At 33.9% G+C, this 8,375-nt stretch overlaps 1 protein-coding gene across 5 annotated transcripts in view; it reads right to left on the bottom strand.

Moving 5' to 3' along the window:
• LOC108739418 (zinc finger homeobox protein 3) overlaps positions 1-8,375 on the bottom strand; it is a 339,092-nt gene that overhangs the window by 199,185 nt on the left and 131,532 nt on the right. For 2 of the 5 annotated variants that reach the window (XM_018473313.2, XM_018473312.2), the window contains exon 4: positions 3,266-3,351. The exons of the other annotated variants lie outside the window; for them this stretch is intronic. The gene's annotated coding sequence lies outside the window, so the exon portion shown is untranslated. The remainder of the gene's footprint in view (positions 1-3,265; positions 3,352-8,375) is intronic. 5 annotated transcript variants of the gene reach the window in all.

The following is an 8,375-nucleotide window of genomic DNA, read 5'->3' as shown; positions in this document are numbered from 1 at the left end:
ATGGTACCAATAACAGCACATTTGAGCAATGCAATTGTAGTGGATAAAATGGTCAATTTTTCCGTGCAGTACTGTACGGATTATACGCTCCTCACCGGTTAAGAGTTTGGCCGAGAGTTGCCTCCTTCCTTTTCTGGCCTAGTGCTGTTCTTTTCTACTTTGCGCCGGTCAAACTGAAGGTCACATCGCTACAGAAAGTAAACGAAATATAAAAAGTCTTAATGGAGAAACAAAATTTAGTTTTATTAAAACATATCTCCACTCCTTTCATATAGGTGGTAACTAATAGCTATACAAATTGCTATAAAAATTGAAACAACATATTCTAAACTTTAGTATCATTTAAGTAGTTACTCTTGATGTATTCAATAAAATAAATTGGAGATAGCATTACGTTTGTTTTAATTTTTTCTAATTATAGAACTTATTTAAGTGAGACATATTTTTGTTAATTTTATCATTAGATGCTGATTAGATTTAAGTGAAGTATATTGTCTCATTCAGCTTCAAGATATTAATTTTTTTTTTCACCACAGTACCTTTCTATAAAACTTTATTAGATCCCACATATGCATAGCATAAATCCATATTTATCTATTATAGAATATTGATCTCTAAAATTATCTCTATATACAAAGGAGCTTGTCCTGAGTGGCTCACTAAGAGCTCAAACTACTGGGTCGATTTGAATTAAATTTTGGGAGCATATTCTGATTATTACATAGAAGCACACTAGGAAAGAATCGCATTTCAAATGGTTGAAACAGTGCAAATGTTTCTTAAAGATTTCAAATATAGTCGAGTGGAACGAAGTTTCTCATCGGAGGTTATAGAAGCAAAGAGCTAACGAGTTAAAATCAGTGTTGCCAAATGAATTTATTTTTATTCCCTAGTTTTTTTATAGCAATTTCCTTATATTTCCCCGGAGATCATAGTTCTTAAATTACAACCGGTACCAAATGTTCATCCTATATATTGCGACGGGTAATCACTAGTGTAGAATAAAACAGTTACAAGTTCCCTACTTCCTGGATTTTTTTATCCCTAGACTCATACTTAATTTCAATCCTTATACTTAACCTAATAACATATTTATTATGGTTTGCTATTCTTTAAATCTGCTAAGGAATATTAAATAAATTTCAAATTACAGCATCTTCCCAAAGATAAAAGATTGTAAAAATGAAACATAAAACGCATGGTAACCAACTTAACGCAAATTAATCGATTAATCGTAACATATTTTTTATCAAAAAATATACTGCATCTATGAATCACATTTCAATAGTTTATGGAGTAAGTAATTGTGATGTTTCTTATTTTTAAAGCGCAAAATTTAATATTCAGTAGATATTATCTGATATAACGTCTCTTAGACTACAATTTTTCGGAATGATGTTTTCTGATTAAGAGCGGAAGTAGTCGACTTACATAAATAATAAATGTTCCGGTTCTTAGTGAAAAAGCTGTTGGTATTGTTGATGTGGAACGAAAGTGTTGAAACTTTTTAAAAGTTGATTCATAAATGACTTAAACAAGTTTCAGTCGGTAATGTTTAATTACGCTCGTCAGATTCGCCCCTTAATTACAGAGCACGGTGCTTCGAGGATCGGCTTAAGATAAAAAAAAATCTCGCCTTCCTCAATTTGAAAAATTACAGGCTTCCGAGGTGCCGAAATGGGGAAGACGAAGATGAAAAATAACGAGAAACGCCGTCCGTCCGCGGTCTCGTTTTAAAGAACACGACCGCGTTATAAATTTACGCGGCGTGACGGGAGGGGACCTCTTCTTAATTAATTAAACAATGCAATCGTCAAGTCGTCGACAACGGACAAGGCAAACTACGCCGCTGTGAAATTATGACAAAACTTCCCCATTATCGTCGTCATCATCGCGCAATTAAAATACAGACTTCTTTATTTTGTAACACGGATCTGCCGTATCTGATCCGGGCCTGCATCAGACCGTGTCACACTTTGCAACTTGCCCAATGTTCTTCACACTGTGAAATGAACGATTTACTAACCAGCGAAAGAACACTCAAGGAAGTTTTACCATCATTAATCGAATTGTTAAATTCCTACTGAAAACATCATATGGTAGATCGGATTCATTTGTTTGATTTATGTACTCTACTGATAACAGTAGTTGTTGTTGAATGAGATAGATTCGTTTCTATGTTACACGTCCAAAATTGGATAAACGTATTTTGTTGAATGATTCACAAATAAAAATTTGTGTAGCTCATAAATCCTTTAAAATAAAATAAGTAACCTTTTTCTACAAAATTAGTTAAGAAAATTTACTGATATTGTAATTTATTAAACTTGGATTCATTATTTATCGAAACCACCCAGAGGTGTTGTTTTGAAAAAGAGTTTTTAATTAGCTTTATCTGTCTTTAGAAATTAAGTGAAATGAATTGAAGATGGTTGCTTCAGGAGTGTTAAAATTTCATCAACGGTTAATCATTGTATTATGTTTTTGAATTTGGAAATCTCACTGACATTGACTTTGTTTTTATTGGGTATCTGACATAACCAAGACTCAAATTTCCTCATAACATCTAATGTAACTATTTCCAACTTTGAGGGGAGGAGGAGGGCGTGCACATCATGTTACTCGATTGATTTTAATGAAACCTATTGCTAACCCAAGCCAAAATTCCTCGTCTAAAAATGAACTTTTTCACTCAAAACTGAGAAAAACATTTTTGGCCGTCTTCCCTTTATATTTCATGATAGGGAATCTCATAGGAAACATTTAGACCTTTAAAGGTGAATTCAACAAAATTTGTCCTAACCTATGCAATTTAACATAACCTAACATACAGTACAATTGATAATCGATTTTATTATTTTGTATTATTAAACTTCTCCTTCGAAATATTTAACTTTACAAGTACTAGAAGATGACCTGTACGTGAAACGAATATTATCTCGCAAGCACATTTTGAAAGAACAATTAAGCATCGCTATAACCGTCTCGATATATTTCTGTTAAATTTTTCTGTCAGTAGCAATACATTTGCCAATAACTTACACTGAAAATAATTGTCATATGCAATGCACTGCAAATAATGAGAAGCAAATCTGTTATCGAGTTTGTTCAAGGTAAAACACATTTTGTTTTAAAATGCACACAACTTGTCAGATCAATATTTCTTCTTAACACAAAAATATAATTTGATTTAGATTCAATAATATTCACGTTTTTACTGAACAACGGCAACGGTTTGTACATCTAAAAAATTGTATCTACTTACTAAACTTTTGCTGCAGAAGGGTAGTTACCATGAGGTTACACTACAGTTCTTCTACTCAACGACTATCAATGGGAATAAGTTCATACCTGAAACAAAAAAAAAGAAAATTATGATCACATTCAATAAAAGTTTCGGTTTAAGATCTTGGTAAGTAATATTATAATTTATCGATATTACCAAACGTGAATAGCCATTTGGAACTTTATTAATTTTCATCAGTAGTCTCGCTAGATTCCGAAAAATGAAGATGACGTAATATCTGCCTATAGGCCGCCATGCACTAACATTTTATTCTAACAGTAGTAATGCACATTTCACTAAAATAGGCGAAAGGATGGGCTGACATTAACCTAGTAATACACAAAGCGTACCTCTAGGAAGTCATATAAGACAGGGCAGAAGGAGTAGTAGGGATATAGAGCAGAGGATAGCGCAGGGTAGTGTCGCCTTCAATAAAAAGAAGTCACTTCTATGCTCGCGAACGATTAATTTAGAAATTCGAAAAAGATTGTTAAAGGTTCATGTTTGGAGCGCAGCGCTGTACGGGTGCAAAACATAGATGGTGGGCGCGGCGAAAAAGAAAAGGTTAGAAGCGTTTGAAATGTGGTGTTACCAGCGAATAATGGGGATATTGTGGATAGAGAAGGTTAGAAATGAAGTGGTTTTAGAAAGAATAGGAAAACAGACGATTCTATGGAAGTCAATAAAAAATAGACGAGATAGGTTGGTAGAACACTGTCTCACACATGAAGGTCTAGTCAGAGACATATAAGAGGCAGTTAAAAGGAGTAGAGGTAGACCTAGATTAGATTACTGCTTGCAAATAGGATGTGGGATGTTCTAGATTAGTTCAGGATAGGAAAGAGTGCAGGTGTGTGTCCAACCAGTCCAAGGACTTACAACCTTATGATGATGACCTTGAAATAGAACTGTAATTTGTTGCTAAAGGAAGATTTATCTACTTTGCCACTACTCTCTATCTTTCAACTGTCTAGCGAAAATGATTAGTGAACCTTCAAGTTGCCACTGTACATAGCGTACTTCGAAACAAAAATGACAGAAAAGTACTCTAAGGATTACAACTTCTAGCTAATTTGTCGCTAAAACAGTCCAGCCTCGAGCCGTTCAGCGAAAAATGTTTAGAGAACCATCAAGCGAAAACCGAAATAGAAAATTCGTAGGACCACAATTTGTAGCTAATTTGTCAGTATTATTTATTTATTATATTTCGAGATACGATATGTGTATAGTACCAGTTTAAATCTTTTTTCACTGATCAACATGAGGAATCAATTAAAAAAATGGGTAAAAGTATAAATTATAGCCCTCACAGCATTTCTCTACTTCATATACCCTATGCGTAGTGCCGAGCTTCATTTCGTTTATTTTCATTTATTTTCCATTATAGTGTGCTTTGGAAATAAGAAGGATAATTTTATCGTGTTAGCTTGATTTACGTAAAGATTTCATAAGGAGTACAACATCGATAAGTAATCCGATGCAACGAAAAGAACATTAAAAATTACAAAATATTGTCATCGTTAGTGGTAACAGGAGTCTATAAAGATCAATGGACCTTGTCCCGACGCTTGTGGAACGCCAGACGCAGAATTTTCCTGAAATCGTTCCATTAAGTCTTCCGGATACATTATTTATGATTTTTTCGTCATAAATTCGTATTCGATCACGTCACCATCGCGGTAAAATTTATCCGCGAAAGAAATTTTTCGTGTAGACGACCGACCACTCGTTTGCCATTTTACTGAATAATGAACAAGTGATGCTGAAGAAAAAGGGCCAATTCGTTCTGTAATCATTTTATTTCTTCGCGGAGACGTATTATGATGTTAACGATAAATAATACATCATGTCCGGTGCAGATTGACCAACCATGACACTGCACGAGTGACAAGTTTTTATAGCGAAACTTGTTCCCTGCGGATGCAACTCGTCGTTTCAAATTTCGAATTCAACCATGGCGGACAATCGCAGTAACCACTTCATGGGATTATAAACGCTCCATGTAACGGATATCATCTTTTTATCACGAATCAGTTCGAGATGTTGAAAGAAAACAGTTTCGATGACAATCACGGCTTTTAATCAGCGAAATAATTTGTTTCATTCCGTATTCATCTGAGGTAACAAATATGATACTGTAACGAGTTATCTACTACGTCACCTCTATTTACTTAAATAAGTCATTCATATACAAACAATCTATTTAAATCAGAAACACTAAATACTTAATAAAAGTTAAATTAAAGTTATTTACTATTTAACCTTCTTGTATCGACTATATTCCGTCGGATGTAGATCACTTATATTTAAACGGTCACGGAAGATTCCTGATTATTTCCGGAAACTTCCCGTAAGTTCCTTTTGTCGTGCTAGCACATCCAGTGACGATAGCCTACACACCCTACATCTATCTATCTTCTCATGATGGTGTAGGTTGGTCTTGGGCCGTAAACCTCTTGAATCTGACAGTTTTTGTTATTAATTCCAGAAGGAGTATCTGTGGTATAGAAGGGTGGAGACCTGCTTAATGCTAGATTAATCGAGGTCTATTACTTCTAGCTAAGTTGTCTGATAGATCGATTGTAAAATGATTGGGTTTGTATGTGATTCGGCTTTGCTGTACGGGTCTCAGGTTTTTTGTACTGCTAGATCAGTGATAGTGATTATGTTTAGATCTTTGTGTAGTTGTGCGTTCCTGACATACCAGGGGGCGTGCGTGGTAATTCTTAGTAGTTTGTTCTGCAGGACTTGAACTTTAGTTAAGTTGCTTGGTAGCAGCGTTTTGCCAGACGCTTATCCTATATGTCAGAGCTGGGAGTATGACCGTCAGGTAGAGTGTTCTTTTTTATGACGGAGCTCTAATGTTTCGCTGGCTAGTAAGCGGCACAGGCTTTTGATAATTACACATCCTACAGCATTTTACATTTAGTAAAATATATTTATGGATTTTTTGTTTTGACGTGACAACGTCTTATAATTCGATGGAGCCGACTGCACGCACGAAAAAACATGACTCATGCGGCGTTACCTNTTTGTAAAAGGTTCAGGCTCCAATTTAAAGAAAGGAAAAATGTCTAATTTTTATAATTATTAACCTAACCTAACCTGACCCAACTTTTAAATAAACAATTACAATTGTTTACAAACATTAAAGTTTGTTGTCACATATTGCCAAACACCTAAATAACAGGACCGTAACGCCTTACGTAATTTATGAAACATTCTGTATATACTTGAATCAAAGTAGTTGTACTATATCGTCGAAGGTGACAATGTTGTTAAGATTAGATATTCTACAAACTTAAGAATGCAACTAACGAAAACATATTTCCACCTATGTATATATGTATGTGTCAATGTAGGTATTTGATTGTGTTTGGATGGCGTCTGAGATGCGGGGGTGTTTTGGAAACCCGTCTTGCATCTGATTGCTTCGGAAGTGTCACCTACGCTTTCAAAGTAGAATATTCAAAATCAATAAGTATTTCATTTCTACCGACAAATGTCTACATACATGTATGTGTGTGTATGGGGGTGATCACTTACGCTCACACCCTACTCGTGTCCTCTCCGAATGATTTGTCGATAGAATCTTCCTTTTTGTCGCAAAAAAAGTATTAGGAAATGCGATATTACTTTCACGTTTACACGTCTATTTCCCAACAAATACGTATGTAAATTAGGGTGGACCAAAAAAAACTTTTAATTTATTTTTCTTCTGTTACCATAAAAATACTGTTCAAAATGATAAAAAAAGGGCATTTCTTAATTTTAATGTTAATCGTTCAATTCAATTCGTTAAAACGCATAAAATTTCGAAAAAAAAAATTCCCGTGTTATTTAAAAATTAAAAATCACAATTAGAGCCTTTTAACAGCCTCATTTTTTTGTCATTTTGAATAGTATTTTCATGGTAACAGAATAAAAAAATTAAAAGTTTTTTTTGGCCACCCTAATGTACCTACATAGTGAGGCTAAATAAGAAACGGAATTATAATAAGATATCCACTTATATACTGATTTATGAACTTGTTCCTACACTGTGAACTGTAAATTTTTTATTACTTTGTTTTTTCCTAATTTGTTGCTCTAACAAATTTTTCACAGCACTGAAGTATCTATGTAATCCATAAGTCATAAAGTTTGGGGGAAGGGGGCGATTTTCCTCCGTTTTCTTTTCGATCAGTTTCTGATTTATTACAATTTTTATTGTAATTGTAGTTGTAATTACAGTAAATTTCATTTAAGTAAACTAGAAAAGTGACCCACCCAACTGTGTCCATGTCTTATATCAATAGAATGTTCAAAGTGGGGTTTAAATAGTAATTAGTGATACCCGGGGTGCAAATGATGCGTCAAGGAGGAAGCTTCCACTTCTGCTTCATCGTAAACAACGCGACAGTCGCGGATCATTTGATGCAGTGTACAGTTCTGACCCGACGGGTGAAGTAGCGAGAATCAGGTACTTACGAATAAAACAAGTGCAAGATAATGTCTAATTTTGTGATTCTCAACAATTTCTAAAACGTATCTTGTCCACTTCCTACCAACTTATTTTCTCTTAAGGACGTTTGCGAGGTACAATCGGAGACAAGAGTAGATAAAATTTGAAATTCATGATTAATTAGGTTTTGCAGCATATCATAAGGTAAATAAATGCTATCTATACTAAAAAAAAGTATATGGTTTGAGATAAAATTTGGAATTTGACCAAAAACTTTGAATAAAATAAGAAATAACGAATAATATGGAAAACTTTTAACTGACTTTGATAGTGAATATGCCTTGATTTCATCTTCGAAACAAACAAGTAAAAAAGAGATTTTCAGCTAAATTTTCATTTTTTCCTCGATAACCATTTAGTGAATTTGAATAACCTTGGGCTAAAGTGATTCTCCAGAGTTCAAGTTATTTATTATAAAAGTTTGAAATTTCTGGTAGCTTTTTTTCTGTTAATAAAAATAAATTTAATCTGTTCGGTTAACGAATCTCCATAAAATGACGTGTAAAATTACAATTTTTTAAAATTTCAATAACTTTTTAACGGTTTAGTGAATCGATTTGTAATTTTTACAGGAGTTTTAGAATT

Source organism: Agrilus planipennis, unplaced genomic scaffold, assembly GCF_000699045.2.
Source record: "Agrilus planipennis isolate EAB-ADULT unplaced genomic scaffold, Apla_2.0 scaffold169, whole genome shotgun sequence".
Taxonomy (NCBI): domain Eukaryota; kingdom Metazoa; phylum Arthropoda; class Insecta; order Coleoptera; family Buprestidae; genus Agrilus; species Agrilus planipennis.
Note: the sequence above shows the minus strand (reverse complement) of the source record. Positions and strands in the feature narration are given on the sequence as shown.